The sequence below is a fragment of the Protopterus annectens genome, chromosome 2.part1, assembly GCF_019279795.1.
Source record: "Protopterus annectens isolate FY-2018-M chromosome 2.part1, PAN1.0, whole genome shotgun sequence".
NCBI classification, from domain to species: domain Eukaryota; kingdom Metazoa; phylum Chordata; order Ceratodontiformes; family Protopteridae; genus Protopterus; species Protopterus annectens.
In genome coordinates, this window is record NC_056729.1 from 1355093409 (window position 1) to 1355117939 (window position 24531).

The window sequence follows — 24531 nt, forward strand, 5'->3', positions numbered from 1 at the left end:
ACACTGGTGGACAGTGGTCTCACCTTCGATAACCACATTGCCACAACAGTCAGGAAATCCTTCTATGTGGCACACCTCATCACTAAGGGCTTTTCATCCAGAAAAAAGGAGGTCATTGTCCCACTGTACTCATCCCTCATTAGACCCATTATAGAATACAATGCCCCATTTGGTATGTACCTCTCAAGACATCTGCAACAACTGGAAAGGCCGCAGAAATACCTCACTAAAAGAATCACAGGCCTAAAGCAGATGCCCTACGCTGACTCCATTAAAAAACGCCAGCTACACTCTGTCACATATCGTCTACTCAGAGGCGATCTCTGCTTAACATACAAGGCCATGTCAAACCCAGAGCTGTTGGACATGCTACACTTAAAAAAATCCCAATCCCTCAGAGCCACACGCTCCAGGGATCTAAACCTTGTCATAACGATAAACAAAACATGCTGGAGGGATAGGTTCCTGACCCAGAGTCTCCCCAGACTCTGGAATAGATTGCCCATACATGTCAAGCAGAGTGCCTCTTTGGCCCTCTTCAAAAGGAACCTTGATGATTGGATGGGAGAAAAGAAATTCACCCCGGGGATCACATCAGTCATCCTGCTAGTCAGGGGTCCAGGGAAGTAAATAGTGTGGGAAGAAATAGCCAGGGAAATGTTATGGCTAGGCTTGTATAGGCCCTAGGGTTGATAGCCTAGTACCAACTTATGAAACTATGAACCTATGCATGTGTGTAATGACTGTAGCCACCTGTATGTAGAAAGGTAAATGAAAGCGATGGTAATGTAATATATGTTGTAAGAGTGTGGGCTGTACATATCCAGGGCAGGTACAGTTAGGTCATATCCAACCATGAGGGTGTTGTTTACTGGTGTTCAGCAACAGTCAACCGTGTTAATGCTGACAACATCCGAGGGACCCTGGTATGTGTACAACTGAGCAAGTTACAAACAGTGGCATTATTGCATTGCATAACACATTATGCAGCTGTGTCTGTACATGGGTACATTGCACAGTTGATGTAGGCCTAGGTACAGTCCACCAATCAAGGGTTATCTGGTGGTCTACCATACTATGTCATACCACATATGGATGTGTGTTGGCAGTCTGGGAACAAGGTGGTGGATGTATATGAGGATACAACCTAGAATGCAGCATTTGCCACTGTCACCTGTACCTGACTCATCTGTGATGTGTTATGTCAGAGTAGTGGTCTTTACATGTGAGTAGCCTTTATGAATATGTGCACACCACCACCTGGTATGGTCAATACCACTGTCATGGCCCACGTCTGGAGCTGAGTTATATGGTGGTAGTGCAATTGTGCACTACAGAGCCTTCAGCCAGGTGTTCCTCACTGCACAGATGTTGGTATTCCCCATTGTAGATTCTACATTGAGCAAATGGATTACTAAAGCCACACATCTAGCACGGGTTAGCATAGGCATCCAATGCAATTGTCATGTAGGTGTCAGGGTGTTACTTCTGTGTGTAGGACATTTGCCTTGGAAAGCGGCTATATGGGTAAATGTGACCTACATATTATCCACACACATGTGTAACATGGATGCATTTGCTCTGTGTTGAAGGTTTGTCATTCGGTCATGACAGCCCGGAATGACAGACACTGGAAAACCTCATAATAACAGCAGGACATTGACTCATTATTTTGGTCTAGCAGTTGCCACCTGTACCATGACATCACTGCGCATGGCATTAATGTGCTTGGCAGCAAATGCCCCATGTAAGGTGACAGACAGCGGCAGAACTTGTGTATATGACCAATGTGAGATATAGTTAGGGTAGCAGTCCTGCTAATAATGACAACTACTACCACAGCCGGGAGAGGTCATCTTGTCACCTGCACTTCAGTACCATTACACAAGGTGGCTCACACATTATGCTTGCACATGCCACTGTTCCACATATAATGCCACTGTCCACAACCTGCTATCAATGTATGCCTTTCAGGGCAGCAAGGTGTGTGACACATGCTGTAGGTAGCATCCGCCTGTGTCACCCAGGTAACCTATTGTCTGTCACGTCCACATATGCATGACTGTATATATGTAACATATATATGTTAGTACATCGTGTACATGTATGCATGTGTATCACACAGCACAGACACAGATATATCATTTACAGGCCACATACAGGTATCAGGTAGTAAACCAGTTTGATGTGCTTATATACTGACAGGTAAGATGTACCTAACTGTAAACCTGTGTGTTTACAATAGGAGTCCATTACAACATGTTCTGTACATGTAAGTGTTTGAGCATGCACACTGTGGTCTTCAGTGGTTAGAATCAGTGCAACCAACAAGCCCTTTGTTACTAAGTGTATGAGCATGCCCCGTATAACCTTGTGTAGTTGTAGTCATAGTGCATCCCAAACGGCCCTGTGCTACTAAGTGTATGGGCATGCCCACTGTAACCCTGTATAGTAATAGTAGTTGTCCATTCCACAGATGGCCATACTCCAGTTCAGGCTCCTGTTGTGCTACAATTATACCTCTCAGGCCTACCTGCGGATGGTGTGTCTTGTTTGTGCATACAGGTTGCAATGGACACATACTTTAAACACACAGGTCTACAGCTATGTACTTCATGACTGTCAGTCTCATTGTTGTTGTCCTCAATTGTAGAAGGGCAGTCTGACTGCCTTGGGATGTGTAATCTTTGTGATGTGTCTCGTAACTGCGTAGTACAGTAATAGTGATCCTAAGATAGGCAAGAGTTTTGATCCCACCAATGGCAACTGTGTGCGTGTGTTTGTGTGTGTGTCAGCAAATGGCTGAGTGTGTCTGTGTGTGTCTCAGCAAATGCCCGAGTGTGTGTGTCAGCATAGGCTGACTGTGGTTGTGTGTGTATATTTGTGTCTGCATCCTGTCATGGCAGTTGGTTTTGCTGCATTCCAAAGAGATACCTCCTTTTGAACTGGCCCTTATCCTTGTCAACTGCTATACCTCTCTCTTCCCCCCTACTCACTGCAAGTAATCAGTCCTGTGATGTCACCAACCTCAGAAGTGGAATCAGTAAGTGTAATTGCATGTGTTCTGTGGCACATACCCCAACTGCATACCACTGTACTAGTTACCTTTACATAGGCAAGACTTGTATGCACAATACTGGCAAGTGTGTGCATGTATGTGTGTGTAGCTACCCTGTAGACAGGCATACACACGTGTAATGTCTTTTAGCACACCATGGTAGCCATCTGTGGTGACTAGTGTCTACAAAGTATTACATAGTTAGGAATGGTAATGAATACACAGTCAAGCATGACTACAGATGGGTATGTTATTTCCCTGTGCCACTGTCGAGCAGTGACACAGAAGTGGTCGCTGGGGTGTAGGTCCATATCCATCATTCCCCTACCCTAACTCCACAATCCCTGGGGTAGATTACATTAGCCATCATTCCCCACCACAAACTCCGCATACACAACAACCATCCCTTCTCTGGTGAACTGCTTATGATTTAAATGTTATAACACAAGAGATGCCTCTGTTTGGTGTACACGTCAGTTCCTTTGGAACCCTTCTGTGTCACAAAGGGCGTTCAGATGTGGGTATAGATATATATATATATATATATATATATATATATATATATATATATATATATATATGTGTGTGTGTGTATGGCTATGGCTGTGTATATGCATATATATATGTGTGTACACATCCCGTAGGTGTATATATATATATATATATATATATATATATATATATATATATATATATATATATATATATATATATATATATATATATATATATGTGTGTGTGTGTGTGTGTGTGTGTGTAGGTATGACAGTTGTACAGATATAGACTTGTCTTTGTTGTTTCACAGAGTACAGTACATTCAAGGGTACTGTACATATGTACACAAAGGGACTGTCCCATTTGTTTTCAGTACTGTGGAATTCCTGTAGTAGGATGTGCATTACAGACTCCATGCAACATGTCTACAACCCAGATGGCTTAGTGGTATGTCCAGTAACCTCAGTGTGCATAGTTCAGGGTTCGAGACCTGCAAGCCTTGTTGATACTGTCAGTTAGGACTGCATAAAACACTTTTAAGCAGGTGTAATTGTGTTTTCCTGACAGTAAGCAGCAGGTACACGCAGGTAACAGACATGTACAACCAACCCTACACGTGGAATTCCCTTCTTTGGCAATCCTGCTGATGTCACCCACCTATGTATACACCTCTGAGACTACTATAACCCAGTATTCTCTGTAGCGCATGCTGTAACTGCGTATTGCTGTAGTGTGATAAACTAGTTAGGTAGGGGTTCTATTCCAAGGGATACCAACTGTGTGTGTGTGTGTCTGTCTGTCTGCCTGAGACAGGAACAATGCTTTTTAGAGTATGCACACTCTTTACGACTCACATGACCACCTTTGGCAATCCTGCTGATGTCACCCACCTAGGATTACAGCTCTAGGACCGGTTTAACCCTGTATTCTGCATAGTGCATGCTGTAACTGCGTATTGCTGTAGTGTGATAAACTAGTTAGGTAGGGGTTCTATTCCAAGACAGACCAACTGTGTGTGTCTTTGTCTGCCTGAGACAGGAACAGTGCTTTTTAGAGTATGCACACGCTTTACAATTCACATGACCACCTTTGGCAATCCTGCTGATGTCACCCACCTAGACATACACTTCTGGGACTGCTGTAACCCAGTAATCTCCATAGCTGTACCTGCGTAATGCTGTAGTGTGATACACTAGTTAGGTAGGGGCCCTATTCCAGGACATGGCAGGTGTGTGTGTGTTTGACTGTCAGAGCCTGTGTGGAGGTGGCTGTGAGTGTCTAAGCACTGGACATGTTGGGCAGCGGATTTTGTAGTTTTCCTATATGTTGTCCATCTTATACGTCACAATGTCCACCTCAGTCAGCCAAGGGACTGTGTTGGCATGCCATACCCCTACATCTGGCACAAGGCATGTTGAACAAAGTATGCAACCCTACTATTACCCGGAATACGTCCTGAACCCATGTGTCATACACAAACACACTTGCCTATAATATCCCGTTATGTTGCTAGTACACTGCACATTGATGACAGATAGTAGGCATGGTCTGATTGCAGTGGGCTGCAGAGGGCATGGCACCCTGTACAGCAGTACAACAGGCACATAATTGCAGACAATGTGCCCTTACTATGTTCTCCACTGGATGCCTGCAACATATGTGGTGCCATCAAATGTGATCCTCAGATGCCATACAATGCCTTACACATGTGCCCTGTATGGACCAATGCCACTGACACCAGGGAATACCTGTATCATGCTATCAATGCTGGTGCAGGGTCAACCTGCTGACTATAAGCTGGTTCTGCCACACCAGGCCAGTATTGGCATATCGGAGGATAACAGTCTGTGTACATAACATGTGCCAACCAAACCAGGTACACCTGTACATGTCACTGTACATTACTGTGGGACATGCACATCTCAGGCAATGTCCATGTCAAGGACTATCAAACACAGACATGGCATGCATTGCAAAGGTATGGCCATACACAATGGTAACCAGGATGTCAGGACAGTTCATACAATACCCATCTGTGTGGGACACTGCAGACATTGCACCCCTGTACCACACTGTACACCATTGTTGGGTGGCATGATGCCAAGGATTACTCCTCACCCAGCCTTGTACAGCCATCTTGCACAGCCAACCACTACACGCCTATGAAGCAATGCACACATGTTTGTCAGTACTGGTGTATTGTGTCTGCATATGGGGTATGATGCTCCCAACCACAGTCACTCCCAGTATAACTCCCATTGGCATACCGACAGATGTCAAACACGTTCACATGCCGTTGCCCATAGAACCTCCGGATATTGCCTGTGGTGCATGTAGTATCTGTGCATTACTGCAGTGTGGCAAACTAAGTGGTTTGGGAGTGTCTTTGTGGGCCTGGAAGAGAGTGTCAATGTGAGTCCATTAGAGAGTGTGGCTGTGTTGACAATGACATCCATTCATGTGGACAGCCATGTGTGCTACACCTAATGTCTGTCTACTATATCTCTGTTGCAGAAGTCACACACCAACACACATATATGTTCTTACGGCACACCAACATGTCAGCTTTGTGGCATGTGGAGTAACTGCATGCACTTGTAATAGTAATGACTAGTTAGTCAGGGGTTAGAACCCCTGTATTGGTAGGTGTGTGACAGACGATGCTTAGGTTTTAGTTTCCAAGCCCTTCTCTGATGTACTTTGCCTCTGTCTGTCCCGCCCACACACTCTCTGGTGGATGTGGAGGTGTACACCTGCTCAGCAGCAGCTTGTTTATTGTAAGTGATGGTCATGTTCATGTGATGGCCTCTGCACTCATTGTAGTCCTCTAGCTGATTGCATGTGGAATAGCTGTGATGATGTTCCCATAGCCATTTGCATATAAAACACAGTAAAATATCTAGGAACATCATATTGGTCTGTGCCCATGACAGTCACTGTGAGTGGTACCTGGATCTGGATGTTTCTCAAACAACAAACACAGTGGGAAATAGCCTAAAGACAGGAGGGTGATGGGCCAGACATGACTACAGGATGTAAGTGTAGCTATGCTTCATTGAGACAACTGCCTGTTTAACAAGGTGTGTGTGGTAATGGCTATTCTGCATGTTTTAAAACTGACAAGGCAGTGCTCTGTTTGTGAGGGACCCCCATCTGTAGGGCCATACGCGGACTGGTCCGTGTGTGGAACCATTTGTTTCCTGTGTTGCTCACTGAACACACATCTGTGAACAGCAGGAGCATAGTGTGAGGATTGCAGCCAGTACATGGTTATAGTGACAAGTTACTGCCATCACATCCCTACTGGATATATGTCACATGAAACAGTGGTATGACAGGCACTGTCTGGGGTTCTCAGTGAGATGCCAATAATGGGCCACTGTTCATAGCTGCTGTCACAAGTCTTCTACACGTTGTGCAGATGTCATGCAGTATATATGCATGTGTTGTGCTCTCTCTGCAACTGCAAACCATCTGTTGTGTTGGGTTGATGGTCATATCTATGCATGCTGTTGTAAGTAATCCTGAATGCTGTTGACTATTACTAAGCCATATCTGTGTTTAAACTGCAACACCATAGGCTGTACGGGTTTGGAGATCCTGGCAGAACCTCCTGTCCCACTTCAGCTGGCCATAGCATTGGGCACCAGCACATCTGGGGTCCAGCCTTGGACCTCCACCTCTGTTGGCTCTGCAGCACCTTCTGATGGTACTACCACTGAGGATGGGGCTTATCACCCCTGGGAGCAGGTCCAGACAGGAGCATGTCCGCTGTCGTACAGTCCTGGACGTGGTGCATTGGGGGCTCAATAAGGGGTTTTGAGGCCAGATACACCAGCTCAAGGGCAGAGTGTCACATTTACAGGGTGAGACAGCCCCCAGCACTGCCACCTTTGCAGCTGTTTTGGTGCAGTGGTGGCTGCCCATAGCTGGGGACCTCTGTCCCACTGTTTCCATCTGGGGGCTCATGGGCTTGTGAATGCCAAACACCCCTCCCCATCCAAGGTGTATCCACCACATGTGTCATATACCAACCCTGTATGCTGTCCTGTCTGTCATCTTAACCTACCTATCCTCCACGAGCATACCTACTCTCCTTCCCCCACATCCCACTCTCACCCTATGGAAACAGAAGGCCAATCGGCTGCTAGAACAACATTTGCCCCATACATAGCTGCCCATTTCACACATGTGTCCACTGGACACATGTAACCCTTTTAACATGTGTCACAACATACTCCAGTTGTCCTCACCCCTGTCTCTCAGGAGCACGATCCTAGTATGCACATGACTCCTAAATGTTCCAGGTACATGTGATGCAGACGACCCCATTGTACACACAACACTACCAGTCCCTCTATGGTTACCCCATGTACCTTTATCATGATGATGATTTCGCACACAGCACCTTGCAAGAGTACTGTTCTCACATAATGAGTGGACAGGAACTGTTTTGTTAATGTAAATAACATGCACAGAGTGATGTATATGGCCAATGTACAAATGTTTGCGTGTATGACTAACACATGTCTGTCTGAGGGAATCTTGATATTACATAAGATGCCACCACTACATAATACAGGCATTGCTGGTGTTTCCCTTTTCATTCCTTTGTAATGCTTTGTTGTCACCTGGGATGTTCCTGATAAATCTATATATATGTATGTATTTATATGCTGGCCATAAACACTCACACATACATCTACATGATGGAATACATTTCCTATACTGTTGAATGACTGTGCTGGATGATATGTTTGTGATAAGGTCAGATGTCTGTATATCTGCCATGGTTTAGTGGTAAATCACAATAGCTGTGTGTGCAGGGTCCTGGTTTCAAGACTTGCAGAGGCCATTTATTTTGTTGCTGACCAGAACAAGGCCATTGGATACGGTGGGATTAAGGCACATTAAAGCAGTTGTGAGTGGATGTGCGTGGGTTTGCACAATGTTAAGCAATGCTAACCGTTGGTTACAGTTTCTTACACTCAGCCTCTACATTGCTTTACCAGTGTAATACTCGCATAATGGTGGCCAAACAGGCTTACCCCCGCTTGCTCCTGCACTTGCAACTGCACTGCATTTGGTGTTTGCATCTGACACTCACGCCCCTGCGTGGGAGTGAGGACTACAATATTACCTTGTGATGCCTATTACATTGGATTACATGCCTACAGTATCGGGAATGTCTGCCCATTAGGTGACAGCATGCTGTTTGTATGGAATCCGCGGCCTGTCCAGAGTTTGATTCATATCATTGGTGTGTTCCTCTTACAATCTGCAACCATCTGGCTAATACATGGGAACTGACACTCTTCAATACAAACAAGTAATTGGGTTTTGGAACCCACATCCTTCAGCCAAGTCATGCTACTGCATACCTAATATTCTATCATCTTTATAAAGTTGTCAGTGGAATATGTGCTTTCTATCCCTATCAGACCTCTCATACTACTGGGGAAATATACAAACTGAATCAGGGACATGGCATAAAAACATCTGGGCCACATTTAAATTATTGGTGCTATTAACCTGACACATTGACAGACACAGAGCATATGAATTCATACACATTTTCTGAGGTAAATGATGTTTATAACTCTTAATTGTCATTATTCATTACATGTAATTCACCACCTTTCCTCCATATGTCACTAGTTTTAGGAGGGATTACGTGGGGCAGAGTTAGAAACCGAGTTGAAATCTGGGACGTCCCTGGAAATCGGGGACAGTTCAGAGGTATGGTCCCTATTTGTTCCCCCAATGGTTTATGTCCTGTCCAGTGGATATGCTCTTAGGGGTTGATAAGTATGGGCGTCAGCTATGCCCATTTCAGAATATTACTTACATCCCCGGGGCAGTCCTAATACGACTTTGCCAGCCAACACCTGCACGCCTAGGCCAATAATTGCATACCCATAGTTCCCCCACCTGCCACTCCTCTACAGCACTCATTCTTACTGTGGGTGCAGGTGGGCTATAAACACACCACCACACACTGCCCACTCTCCCCGTGTTGGGACACATTTCGTACATTGTGTCGACCCATGGGTTATCAGGCTTGCACAACCTACTGGTCCATGTACATCTACAGGCTGGTTTGATAAGTCATTACCGAGACTGCCTCCGATCATTAATTTTTGGTGTCCCTCAAGGGACATCGATGTCTATGTTTCAGGATTAGACCTGGCAGGTCTCTCCCACTGGTAGTATCCTGACAGTGGTCTGAGAAGCAGTGGTGTGTTTACCTTTATTGTGTGTCTGTATGTCTCTGGAGGTACATGTTTGTTTATTGAACCTCTCACCCCATATGTACAGCCTGCTGTATCATATCCTAGCTATATACATGCGTATATTCACAGTCACATTTATATATCTATTTACATTACTATATACAGATATATCTGTATATGTATGCATACATGTATATTTATATTTTACTGTATATCGATATATATACATATATATATATATATATATATATATATATATATATATATATATATATATATATATATATATATATATCACAACATATGGGTCTATAGGTGTCTGCATATGTATATATTTATATGTGGGTATGTATCTGTATTCTGTCTCTTTATCTATACATTTGTACTACGGAGAGGGAGAGGCTTATCTCTATGTCGCTATGGGTAGATATACACACACATACGTCTACATATATACGTCTACATTTGGTTATTCCATTTCTTGCCATATAGATTACACTTTGCTGCAGTGGGATTCGTAGTGGGTGTGGCTGCTCATTGGGCGATGTCTTAGCCCAATGAACACATTCGCTTATATCCCTAGGGCTGTCCATATAGGCCCACATCAGCCAACACCTGCACACCTAGACCCATAAGTAGCTACCCATAGTTCCCCCACCCGTGCCTCCTCAACAGCACCCATCCTTACTCTGGGTCCTGGTCTGTTCTGGGCACACCACTACATGTTGCCCACTCTCCACTTCACGGGACCCATTTCATACAATTGTCTCAGCCCATGGGTCATCAGGGTTTTCCACCGTTGTATTCCGAGTATGTATACACTGCGGCCAAAATGGCCGGTCTATCACCTTTTTTTTTGTCTTGGCAATTTTTGGGGTGTCCCGCAAGGGATGTTCCAGTCTGTATTCCAAGAGTAGAATTCATGGGTGCACTGTGTACCCTCTGGTTGTATCCTGCCTGTGGTCTGGGGAGCAGTGGACTCTTTACATTGTTTTTGTGTATGTTTCCCGTGTCCGGCTTGGGGGGGGGGGTGGAAGGGCATGCTATGTGTTTCATGTTTATTGCTTGGGCTCCTCACTTCCATTGGCATAGCCTGTGAACATATGTCATTCTTGTGTGCTGTTTCCTATCATAGCTGTATATCTGTGTATATCTAGCACACCGCACACACATACACACATAGATATATATATATATATATATGTATATATGTATATATATATATATATATATATATATATATATATATATATATATATATATATATATATTATATATATATATATATATATATATATAAATATATATATATGTATATGTCTGCAACTATATATATATATATATATCTATACATATATATATATATATATATATATATATATATATATGTCTATACATATATGTATATATATTTTTATATATATATATATATATATATATATATGTGTGTGTGTGTGAATCTGTAAAGCAATACATACCCCGCGCAAACGCACTTACACACGCGTACTGATGTTTATATATGCTTGACCTGTTTACTACTAGTGCCTTATTCATTATGACACTGACACTTCACCCCAGTTATCTTTTAATTGATATTTTGCAGGTTATACAACGGACAGATGTCGCAATATGTTCATGTATGGATTACCGATGGTAAATGGTATGTGATACAGTGGGATTCGGTACGGGAATGTCTGTTCGTTAGGAGGTTGCTCTAACCAATGCACTATTGCTGTGCTCCTTCATTTGCATATATACCCTTATACCCATGGCTCCTGGTTCCCCAAACACACACCCCAATGCCTCCCTAACACTGCTGTCATCCATTCTCCAGTCGGATTCGCGGTGTATCCACACCACTACACATTGGCCACTCCCTACTCCTACAGACCCATCCCATCAGTTGACTCACTCCACGTATCCTCAGAACTCCCAAAAGTTTAGTCCAGAAACACTGGTGATGTGAGCGACCAAAAGGACACTATTCACAATTTTTGGGTTGTCCCACATGGGACACGCATGTGTTTATGTCAAGATTAGACTCGATACTTCATTACATCCTTACTCTCGTTAACATGACACTACAATTAATTAATATGTATGACTATGTGGTAATGCACATGTTACACATGAGAGTCTAATTATGTACGTGTTCAGTGTATTTCTTTTACAAATAAACCGGTTTAGTAATTGGCTTTGCCATAGCAGGCAGATCACAGGAATTATTCCATGTGTGGGGAAGTCCTCACATTTGATTACTGTCAGCACAGCACTGACTTTGGACATTGTACACACTTCTGCATTTTAGAAGTTTCATCCCATCCCTCTTCTGCACAGCCTATTATTCTGTCTACTGTCAGGGTTTGTAAGTGCACATTCATGTTACTTATGTCTGCAGATGGAATGAATGTGTTACAAAGAATATACTTCTACATTCTGATGTCTGCATGTATGTATGCATATATACCTATAACGAACTCGCTGACCTCCACAGGGTGGTCCAATTAGAGCCAGGCCATTCCAACTCTGGCACACCTGGCTCCATAATTTCATACCCATATTTCCTCCACCCCACCCATGTTCTAAATACACGCATACCTTCCATTGTCCACTTGTTATCGCAGTCATGACACACCTCCACACATTGCCCTCTCCAGAGCGTTATGGGCCCTACACGTATGTTGTCCCACCCCATGTATTCTCAGTCTCTCCCACCATTTAGTCCTTGAACATACCTGCCCTTGCTTGTGTAATGGTCGGAAGGCCAACTGGTCTATATAATTTTTGGGTAGTCCCACCAGGGACTACCCTCTGTGTGTAAAGTAGACTTAACAAATCAACAATGTTACTCCCACTGGTAATATCTTGGCTGTGGTGTGAGTAGCAGTGCTTTGCTCACCCCTGCCCAGCTGGATATGACATACACTGACAGTGTTATATAATACTGGGGTTGCTGTTGATTCCCTTCTCATTCCTTTTGTATGCTTTATTGTTACGTCGTTCTTTCTTCATAAATATATATATATATATATATATATATATATATATATATATACATATATATATATATATATATATATATATATATATATATATATATATATATATATATATATTATATAGCTATATATACTTATATACATTTCCTATGCTGGGTACTGCTTAGACCCGTGCATGTGCACTCAGACTTGCTTACTGGTACCTATATGTGTTTCCTGCTGCTTATTTGTGCTTACACCTGCTTACTAGTACCTTATTCATTATTACAGTGCCACTTTGCTTGAATGATATTTAAGTTTAAATATCTCATACAATACTCTTATGTCGGTTTTACAGCAAAACAATATTCATTCCACATGGAAATTGATATGTGCTATTGTTGGGCTCGAACCGTGAATGCCTGTTTGTTAGGCAGATGCTCTAAACACTACACTACTGACACGTTGATTCTGCATGTTTTTCTCTGTTTGAATGAATATGATGTGTAAGCTACGCTCGGCGGAGGGCAGCGACGTGCAGACACGCTACACTTTGCTTACACCTTTGATATTGCAGCATTCAAATGTATAATAGGGACACAGGGACAGGCAATCTAATTGTGAAAGTTCTAGGGACAGGGCTCATCATTCTACTACGTGCTTGTGTGTTTACTACTTCGAGTGTATTTCACTGTTCGTGGATACTCATGAATGCTACTTTTGGTATCCACGGACACTGAATTACTGACTTACTATTAGGGGAGGGCTCTACTAGTAGGCATAGTAGGTTTTGCAAGTGTCAGGGCATGTTTACGCGTCCGTTGAGCACTTGTACATGCCCCCTGCACTCACACACATTTCCTGTGCATGTCGAGGTTGCGGCGGCACGCCCTCATACATATTCATATGGCGCTGCTGTGCCATCTGTAGTGAGGATGCTCGGCACAAGGCCAAAACTGCCCTTGCGCCAAGCTTCTTGAATCCCGGTGATGGTCTAGTGCAGTTAGGAATTACAGAGACATTAATAAATATTAACAGAAATAATTATTAAGGACAAAGTTCTCTAAAACTTATGGGAAAAGAATGTGCAATAAAAAGTTACTTGCTTTATATAGAAAATCACCAAGGACTAAATCTGCTCAAAATGTAAACACAAAAACTAAGATTAAATAAAGCCAAGCTAAAAATTATTTATTTATTTTATTTATTAATACACAATAGAAGTAAATAATTAAATTGCAAGATTCAAAGTATTGTTACAACAAGAGAATATAGCTTACATATGCAGGAATGAAAATTTACATAGATGTTATAAATGTTAGTAACCGACCTTACAAGAAAACATCAACCCACTCATTGTGACCTCTTGGAAACAAAGCTTTATAAGACTTATTAAAACTGTAATCTATTTTTACCTTGCATAAATACAACAACTATGCATGTGTTAATAAGATTTGAGAAGAATGGAAAAATAAAAGCAATGTAAGAACTGTATTTTCAGACACTACTAGACATAGGAAGTTTGAAAACAATCCATTGCACTTCCAAGTAACTATCATACAGCACTTAACCCCATCAACTTTTTCCCTATAACCAGGAATGGATTAAGGTGGATGCAAAGAGAGTTGCACCATCTGTACCATCTTTCTCAGTTTCCCCAAAAACAGCTTGCATTCTCTAGTCCCAGTCTTTTTCAAATTCTTAATTTTTTTTTTTTTTTGGCAGGTGGCACAGTACATAATATATCTCAGAAGTTGTTGTCTATCCTTGTAAGCTGCAATAGCAACTACTACACTTGTGAAAGCGCATTGTGCACTACTGTCCATAAAATTCACCTGTTCATGCCCATTTTGTTTTAGGATTGATTCATGACTAAGACATTCTGAGAGTGACCAAGTGACTATCACTGAGAGAACAGAAAATAGACAGGCAACAAAGTTTTTTTTCTAAAATTAAACATTCTATTTACATAGGACTCAGGATTCAGGTTTGACAGGGCCAGCTTTTGGTCAACTGGTACCCTAGGCAAAAGGTCTTCACAGTGCCCCCAATACCACCCAGTGCCCCCATCCTGGTCTACCTATACCATCCAGATTACTAGAAAAGAGGCCCTGCTAGAAGTGGCACCCTACACGGCCCCTAGTTGGCCTATACCTAAGGCTGGCTATGTGGTTTGACTCTCAATTTTAAGTCATTATAAAACATAAATATATTGAATACTTACTAAGAGATGTATTTATCTGATCCTTTAAAGTGTGTTGTCAAACTTTTCTTAGAAAATGTAAATAACCAACCCTTAGAAATGGAAAAAATCTGCTTCCTATACACCATATCAAATTTTACACTGTTAGAAACAAATACTGCACTATTTTCACAATTAATTTAATTCACAAAACCTGTGTAACAAAGGAGGTAATCCCAGCACAGCTAGCTGGAATTTTGTAAATAATTATATGTCATTTTTAAATATTAACATGATTTATATAGAGGTAAAACAAAAGGAGATACTGCAAGCACAGTTATCTGGAATTTTGCAAGTAATTATATGTCATTTGTGAATATCAATATGATGTATACAGGGTGCTTGTGTTACAAATGTAGTAGAACTGTATTCCATATGTATATCAAACTGCTTGAAGCTATTCACAAAGTGCTGTTTAAAATGTAACCACAGTATACCCTATTGGAAAAGAACAGAAATGTACCTGCACTATTTAAATGTATATATTTTAACAGTGGAAACTGGAATACAGGAAGTTAACTTCAGAAAAATAGCTGAAATTAAATTACTTTATGGCTATGCAATAAAATATATCTTTCAGTTTCTATGCAGTGAGGAGATACAATGTCTAAAACTAAGGAGCTTTCTGTATTGTCTTGGAAGAGTTTTATTGTTTTATGACTTCCACCATCTGCCAAAGATCTGAGGAAAAGCTCGTGTCTATGTATTTTCACAAGTAGATGCTAAATCCTGCCAGCTACCATCAATGGTTGCTTTGGGGGCTGGGATCTAGGAGTCATATGACAAGCAATGATGTCATTCTGCAAGTTATCTCAGCAGTAATATTTGAAATATTAATTTGAGAGTTCTTTGAGAGAGACAGCATTCTGTAGTCTGTCTTGGACCTGACAAGAAGACCCATTCACCACACATTTGCCTTGCTCTGATGAATAAGTTTCTAGGAAACAGTACAAGTATCTTTATATAGTCAGGAATATAGCAAAGCATAGTTCAGATGTTTTTCCTTATTTATTTGAGAGTGTCCTGTAATGTTGTTTTAAATATTTCCTGTGATTTTGAACTCTGGTGTCACTGTAAATATATATGTAGTATTATCTTGTTCTTTTATTATTTATTATTAAATATATTTAAACATTTCATTGTGGCTGATCTTTGTATAGATATTTAAGTTCTGAGTGTACTTGCATATTTATTTGGTGACACTGTGTAGGCCACTCCTCATAGCCTTGCTCTTGGTCAAACTACCAATTGTATTAATAGTGACATTAGACAGTAAGACTGGACATCCTTTGCTAAGGGCCTTAAAGTAGCTGATAAGGAGTGGCTGGTGGGAGTGATAACTATCTTATATTCTGGGCAAAAGGGGGCATAGCTAGAAAACCTGTGCCAGCCTTTCCCAGGTGTGTGTGCATGTGTGTGTGAGTGTGTGTGTGTGTGTGTGTGTGTGTGTGTGTGTGTGTGTGTGTGTGTGTGTGTGTGTGTGTGTGTGTGTGTGTAAATCAAACCTCAAAGTGTGTGTGTGTGTGTGTGTGTGTGTGTGTGTGTGTGTGTGTGTGTGTGTGTGTGTGTGTGTGTGTGTGTGTCAGCTACTTGGGCAGGGACATGAAGCACTGGTTGGACAGACAGGGTGCTGGAGGTCTTGGCTTGGCCACTCAGCTAAGATCTCAACTCTATAGCTGTGCCACTCAGGAGTCTTATTGGGGATCTGGAAATAGAGGGAGAAACCAGCTCCAGACTGACTCTGGTCTCTATGTGCTCTTAAGGGAAATCGCACATGATACAGAGAGCTGCATCTGGAAATATTGTGTGTGTACCTGCCATCCTCTCAGTGCATGTCTCCACTGGTGCCAGTGGTAAGGACTGAGGCCCCTTGATTACCGGTCCAGTGGTGGGGCATCACAATCTGCACCTTGAAAATTTTCTTGAAACTGAAAATTTCTGACATGACATTATGAAAGGCTGTACCCACAATCTCTCACTATGTATAAGCTATGATTTTTCTATGCTAGTTGCAGAAATAATGGAATCGTATATCCTTGCAAGACAATTTGTCAACTATCTTTCACAGTTGGAAGACCCATCCTTCAAAATTTAACACATTTCCTACCCTATTAATGAAGCCATAATATAAATAAGTAGCCGTTCCTCTAAAGAAGTATAGTACTTTTGAATACCCAGAACGCTTTGCACATGCATGTAAATTGTTGCAAATATCTAACTTGAAATCATTTTGTGGGTAGATTATAAGGAAAATCTGAGTCAACAGTAAAAATTAAAGCATTATATAAGCATGTCATAACCTTTGTTTTGCTTTCAAACCATTTGCTGCTTTAACATAACATCAGGAATATATCCAAAAATTAAATTAACTGTAAAATTCTGATGTATGAGAAGTGTAACAATACATTTTAACCTCTGAATACAAGTCTGCATGTGAGAGTTGGGGGAGAGTCAACACTCTCTTAATTTAGAAGTGCAAGTGCTATGATTCTCTCAATGTACTGCTTTTAGAGGTACGGACACTTATTGCTGTCTGTACTGACCCAACCGCTAAAAACAGTACATTTGATAGATAAATTGCATTTCACTTGTAAGGTCATTCCCATTTTTATCCTTGTTAAAAAACCTGTCAAGGCAGCCAGAAAGTATTAGGAGCATATCGGTCCTTTAAGACTTCCTTTACAACTACTGGCTCCCATGTTGCTCTGAAAATAGTCTGTATTGACTCATTTCAAACCTACTGTAGTCTATTCTTTCTTCTACTTATTTAGTAACTGCTTCTGGTTGCCTCCTGCCTTCTAAAGTTTTGTCCTTCTTCCTTATCTGACTTTGGCAATTTCCTATATATGCCCTACTCTTTTACACTGTCCTAGCAAGACAATTTATTTTGACCACAGCCACAAACACTTTGCAGACTGTCCTGGCAGTTGTGAGTGCATTTCTAGCATTCTATCAGGCAATAGGTTAGATATTTGCATGCATACAGACATCCTCAAATTGCTGTGTGTGTGAATGCACAGAGTTGCCTAACAGCTGAAACATTCATACCATCTGTGATTAAATGTTACAGTACTAGAAACTAAAGGAATGAAAAAAGCTCTCAGGATAGACTAACAATGTTGTACAAAAGCCAGCTGTCTTTTGTCATCACAAGCAGTTGCTTTGCACACATAAAGACCTGGCACACATCATATCTAATTCTGCCTCCTGACAGGATTGCAGCATGCCAAGCAGCAATGTGCAATTTACAGGGAAAATGTTGCCTTTTCTTTTCATTTTGTTAAGTAATAGATATGCCACCTGTGATTGAGTCATATTGTTAAGTGCAGAACATTTCATACTGTGTTTTAAGTCTGCACCCTTCATGGGATTACTTGGAACTTAAGATAAGAAAATAATCAAAACTGTTTTTCAAATGTAATGGTCTTACATCAGCTTTAAGAACAGTAATCTTTGTTACGCAAGCATATGATTTTCAAACCTGAAAAAGTTTGCTTGACCAGATAGCTGGCAACAGTCTTTGTATGTGCAGCAGATGTAAACCATTCAAACAGCATACTTCTCATAACATCACTGTATTACTTTGTCACACTATCACCTTGTCACCTTGTCATTGAAGATGTAGCTGCAGGTCTCTAGAATATTCAACCTCTGACTATTAATCTATATAAATTATTAAAGTAGCACACTTTGCCCGGCACCTAAAAAATTATGTGCAATTGTCACATCTTGCTGGACTACACTTCTCTTATACAAGAATAATAAATGAGCTCTATATAATCAAAAATACTGACTGTAAACTTGGTAACATAATGATTTCAATAAAAAAATGTTGTCATTCTTGATGATGTCCCAGAAAAACACACACCTAGTGCAGCTCTAATTCCCTTATGTTTTATGTCACTAAATGTAAAATCATAAGACTTGGCATAAGGGGAGAAATTTTGTTTAAAAAAACTGTTGTTTGGGGTAGAGTACTAACACCACTAAACCACTGTTAGACTCAGTGTGGTGGTGCAAACTCAAGAAAATTACAACAAAAATATATGAAAAATATAGCACATACAATAGAAACACAACAGTCATTCCAAACAATATAAAAGTTATAACTAAAACAATAAGGCAGCAAAATGACATAAGGATATATACAGAAGAATTATTTGAAGTGGAAAACAGTTCTTCATACCAATAGGAGATTATCAACGTTTGTCTGATGGTATAGTTATATAGTTTATATATATATATATATATATATATATATATATATATATATATATATATATATATATATATATATATATATATATATATATATATATATATATATCTCCTTCGCATCCTCCAAATGGTATGTTCTCCTGCCTCTCCTCAGGTAGGAGATATAGAAGTATGCACTGTAGGAATTCAACACTTAACAGTTTCCTTCTTCTCTCCATCAGACTACTGAACTCTTGTGAGAAATGAGCTAAGAGACTGTCAATGCATTCTTCCCCTAATAACACATAGTTATGCTATTTGTCTGACTGTACAGATCCTTACATATCCAGGCTTTGTTGCACTATAAGTATTAAGCTTTTGCATGTGCAATAACTAACTGATGTGTATATTTAATGTTGGTTCACACCTGTGAAGTGCAATATAAGTCACACTGTGCAATATTCATGCTGACCATTCCATATGCTGCTTAGTTCTTATGTCATCTGTAATGTCATGTACACATTTATACTCAATTCTATTTATATGTAAAGTGTGTCTGAAGTTTATGTTATTATTTTATTCTATTTTTACTTTTAGCATTGTCGCCTCACAGTAAGACGTTGTCCTGTTCGATTCTCAGCTAGAGCGTCTTCTGTGTGGAGACATGCGTGAATGGGCATACCTTAGTTGAAGGTTGTGCGTCATGGCCGGCAAATCGTCATGTAAAAATCTACTGCCAATCATTAGCAGACCAGAGTTTCGCTGTGGCGACCCCTAAGCAGGAAAAGCCAAAAGACACACACTTTTATTCTCTGTATGTATGTTTGTGCACTGGAAACAATGCATCGAATTTTTTTTCAGCTACACTGTGGTATAGTTCTGAATGACAATAAAGTTTTCTTTGACATTGACTTTAGTTAATAAAGCTACAGAGTATAAATATATAATATAGTATAATATGAAGAGAGCGCAGATGTTTTTAAGGTCATAGGTTCATAGGTTCATAGGTTCATACTAGGCTATCTGCCCTAGGGCAGTTATAAGCCTAGCCAGAATGTGTTTGGCTTTCACCACCCATTTTAAATTTATTTTGCTATGCCCTTTTTCGAGGTTTGTATACTGTGCCTCTGTCTAACAGTGACACAGAAGTGATACCCGGAGTAAACCTATGATCTCCCATCCACTCATCAAGATTCCTCTTGAAGAGAGTCAATGAGGGACTCTGCCTAACCTGGACTGGGATTTTATTCCAGAGTGAAGGGAGCCTCTGGGTTATGAATCTGTCCCTCCAGCATGTCCTATTTATTTCAGTGCTGAGGTTCAAGTCTCTCGAGCGCGTAGCTCGATGGGATTTGGATTTTCTGAGGTGCAGCATGTCCATTAATTTCGGGTTGGACATGGCTTTATACGTCAGGCACAGATCGCCTCTGAATAGGCGGTATGCCACTGAGTAGAGCTGGAGTTTCTTTAACCGGGCAGCATATGGCATCTGTTTGAGCCCTTTGTACCTCTTGGTGAGGTACTTTTGGGGTCTTTCCAGTTGCTGCAGGTGTCTGGTAAGGTACATCCCAAAAGGGGCATTGTACTCAATTATGGGCCTGATGAGGGATGAGTAAAGAGGCATGATGACCTCCCCTGATCTAGATTCCACTAGATTCCAATAGTCATTCCACAAAACTGTGTAGAAGTTACTTCCACTTTATATATCGTAAAAAAATGGCATAATTATTGAAGATCTAGGGAAAAAGATGGGCAACAGACTAAAATCTGATGACTGTGTATCTATCAAAGACAGAAAGGCATATTCTGTAGCTCATCTAATTCTGAAGGGCATTTCTAGTCACTCTAGTGTGGTAAATAATCCACTTTATACCTCAGTGATGAAATCCATTATCCAGTCGGTTAATGATAGTTATAGAACTGTAGGTTGTATAAAAAGATTTATAAAGTGTAGGAAATCAAAAATGATGAAGTAATTGTTTATTAGTTACATTAGACCTAAACTTGAGTATGGAATAACAATATGGAAACCCTATAAGAAAACAAACATGAGTAAACTGGAAAGAGTACAGCGGAAAAATACCAAGTTGGGAGGGTGGCCTAATGGTTAAGGTGCAGGGTTTGAGTCTCACAAGGGATAATTGGCTAGGCTTACAATGGCTCACAAGGGAAGTTAGCCTAGTACTAACCTATGAACCTATGACATCCATGGATGGGAAAATTTAAGTTAGACTAAAATATCTGAATTTGCACATTGTCTCTTATCGATATCTAAGGTGACATCTTATTCAAGTATATAGGGAATTTTGAGACAGCTACCTCTGGGAATGTTTGGGGTTATCAAAAAGTACTACAGAATCATCAGACAACCTATGTAGAATATTCTGTAGGAATGAGAAGTGTAGTAATTGGTTCTCTGACAGAGTAGCTGATGCTTGGAACAGACTACCAAATTACATTAAAGCAAGTACTAGTTTAGATATTTTTAAGAACAGCCTGGAGACTTATTATGGGAACAAGTGTTTTGATATATTGGCAAGCCAAAAAGGTAATAATGCCCGTGCTTGAAATATCTGTATGTATGTGTCCATTATTCAATACAGTGCTGTACTTTGCCTTCTCCAAATAAGTAATCTGAAATAGCTTGAAAAGGTACAATGATGTACCAGAAAAGTCATACTGATGAAGAACTATAAATATGCAGAAAAGTTGCAAGAATAGTTGTGCTTGGTTTCTTATAGGCTACATTTATTATTTACTGATTGACTGACTGATTGATTGATTGATTGACATTTGTTCACTGGGAAAGTCCAAATGGATATTTTTATCTATTTTCAGTACAGGCTCTGCGAGAAAAGCTCCACAAATAAAATAACAGAAAATACATATACAGAGGTGAAAACTGACATAGAATATATTGTAAATGCCTAGATTAATACAAATAACAATGCACTTACATAGAATAATGAACATATACCATCATTAAATCAAGGTAAATACAGTATCATGTAACATTGAAAAGGGTTGCCATATTATAAGTGTGAGAGTTTAATCATAAAGCAAATGTCAGAGATGAAAATTCAAACCTTAGAATAAGAAGGAGGAAAGGAAGAGAGAGTGAGGTAAGTATTTGTCAGCAGTAATATGTTAGGTAGATATGGGAGGCAGGAGAAATAATGAGTAAAAGCAAGTAAGAGTAACAGAAATAAAAAGAAGGAAAAGGACAGCTAAGATGTATAAAGGTATTAGAAGAGAAGGAGCTAACATTTTAGTCTGCAGAACAGCAAATGCAGAGCCAGGACTCAGAGGAATTATTTTAGTCACAGCTTAAATAAGTGAATGTTATTTATTCTGCAGATTGGTGCAGGTGTCATATTTGATTTTTGCTGCACAGTGTGAGTACAGACATCAACCTCATTGTTTTGTAACATGGAGTTGACCTCTGCTATTTTTTTATAATAAAAGGTGTGATTCACGTCTGTAAGAAATGTTATGACTAGAGCACAGTGCTGAGATAGCTAAAAAAGATCCAGGCACCTAATTCTGAAAGTAAATACAAGCTGTAGAAAAAATATGGGCGATATATTACACGCTGCCATTCAGTATCATTGAATAAGCATCCTTTTACATTCAGAAGACATCAGTCATTAATTTTCTGTGTGCGTGCATGTGTGTGTGTGTGTGTGTGTGTGTGTGTGTGTGTGTGTGTGTGTGTGTGTGTGTGTGTGTGTGTGTGTGTGTGTGTGTGTGTGTGTGTGTGTGTGTGTGTGTGTGTGTGTGTGTGTGTGTGTGTGTGTAAATATATAGGCAGGGGGGTCTCTATTTAGTCTAACGTGACTATGGTCAACATCTGTTTAATTGACAGATTTGTGTCCCAGAGACTCCCCCGTTTATGGAATAGACTCCCTCTCTACATCAAGCAGAGTACCTCTTTACTCCTTTTTAAGTGCAACCTGGATAACTGGATGGGAAACAGAAAATATATTCCTGGGATTCCACCCATGTCCCTGCAGGGGAACTGGGTGCTAATTTGTCTAAACATGGGCTAAACTCTTGGCTAGGCTTATAAAGGCCTTAGGGCCAATAGCCTAGTAACCTCCTATGATCCTATGACCTCAATATGTCAACTCAACAGATGGTCAACAGGTAAATAATATTGCATAATTGTAAGGGTTAAGGAATATGCCATTTCTCAAATGTTATGTGACCTCAGAGTTTATATATATAACTAGCAGGAATGTGGGGGGGATGCAGCCCTCTTCATAAATTATGTTTTTTGCTTTTATTTTTAAGTTAAGAATTGCATGATCTGAGGTTCTTTCTTGGTGCATGCTTGATAGTGTGTTGATGTTCTGTTTGTCGACCTTGTATGGTTAATGTTTCAGTGATAGATGTATGAGTTACTCAACTAAAGTGGGTAGACCATACAGAAAGATGGAGGGATAGAAACAGAGATACAGATATATAACTATAGGTATGATTTATTTCATTTGATTGCAGGTTTATTTTACTGACACAGAAGTCAGGCAATACAAATAATTAAACCTATGTTTGAGTGAAAAGTCATTTAATTGAAAATATTCTACACAACATGTATACCATAGAAAAAACACAACATGCAGTGAATCAGTGCTGGTATACAAACACAAGCATCTATAGATCTGAGAGTACAACATGAAGATGCCCACTGCCAACCCACACAAAACCTTCTACATTATTTCCTTAAAACTTCAAAACATAAAAACAACAACAAAAAACAACAAAAATACCCTTTATAGACTTTTTCGATGAAATGACTTTTCAATCAAATGCAGTTTTGATCAATTGTATTGCCTGATTTATGTAATGGTTAAATGAACCTGAAATGAAATGACATATAATTATATTATAGTGTGTGTGTGTGTGTGTGTGTGTGTGTGTGTGTGTGTGTGTGTGTGTGTGTGTGTGTGTGTGTGTGTGTGTAATATCAATGTGTTGTTTCTGCACCCAAGCTTCTTGATGACATCTAAGCTGTACGCCAAATAGTTTGTGCTTGTGTTAAAGTCACCATAGGACTGATAGATACCACTAGCAAGGAAAGCTATTGAGGTCAAGAAATACGACCTCTATCACATCACAATATAGCTGATACATTTATTTGCCTATCCCCCCCTACAAATATATAATACTTTTTTCAGTACTTTCTTGGCCTGTTAGGAGAGCTGTATTACATTTTAGTGGCTTCCTCATGTAGATTTTTTTTGCTGTTAAATGAAGAAAATATATCTATATATTCATCAGTCAGGAAATAAAAGAGTACACTGTAAAAAACAATAAGGCAATGCACCT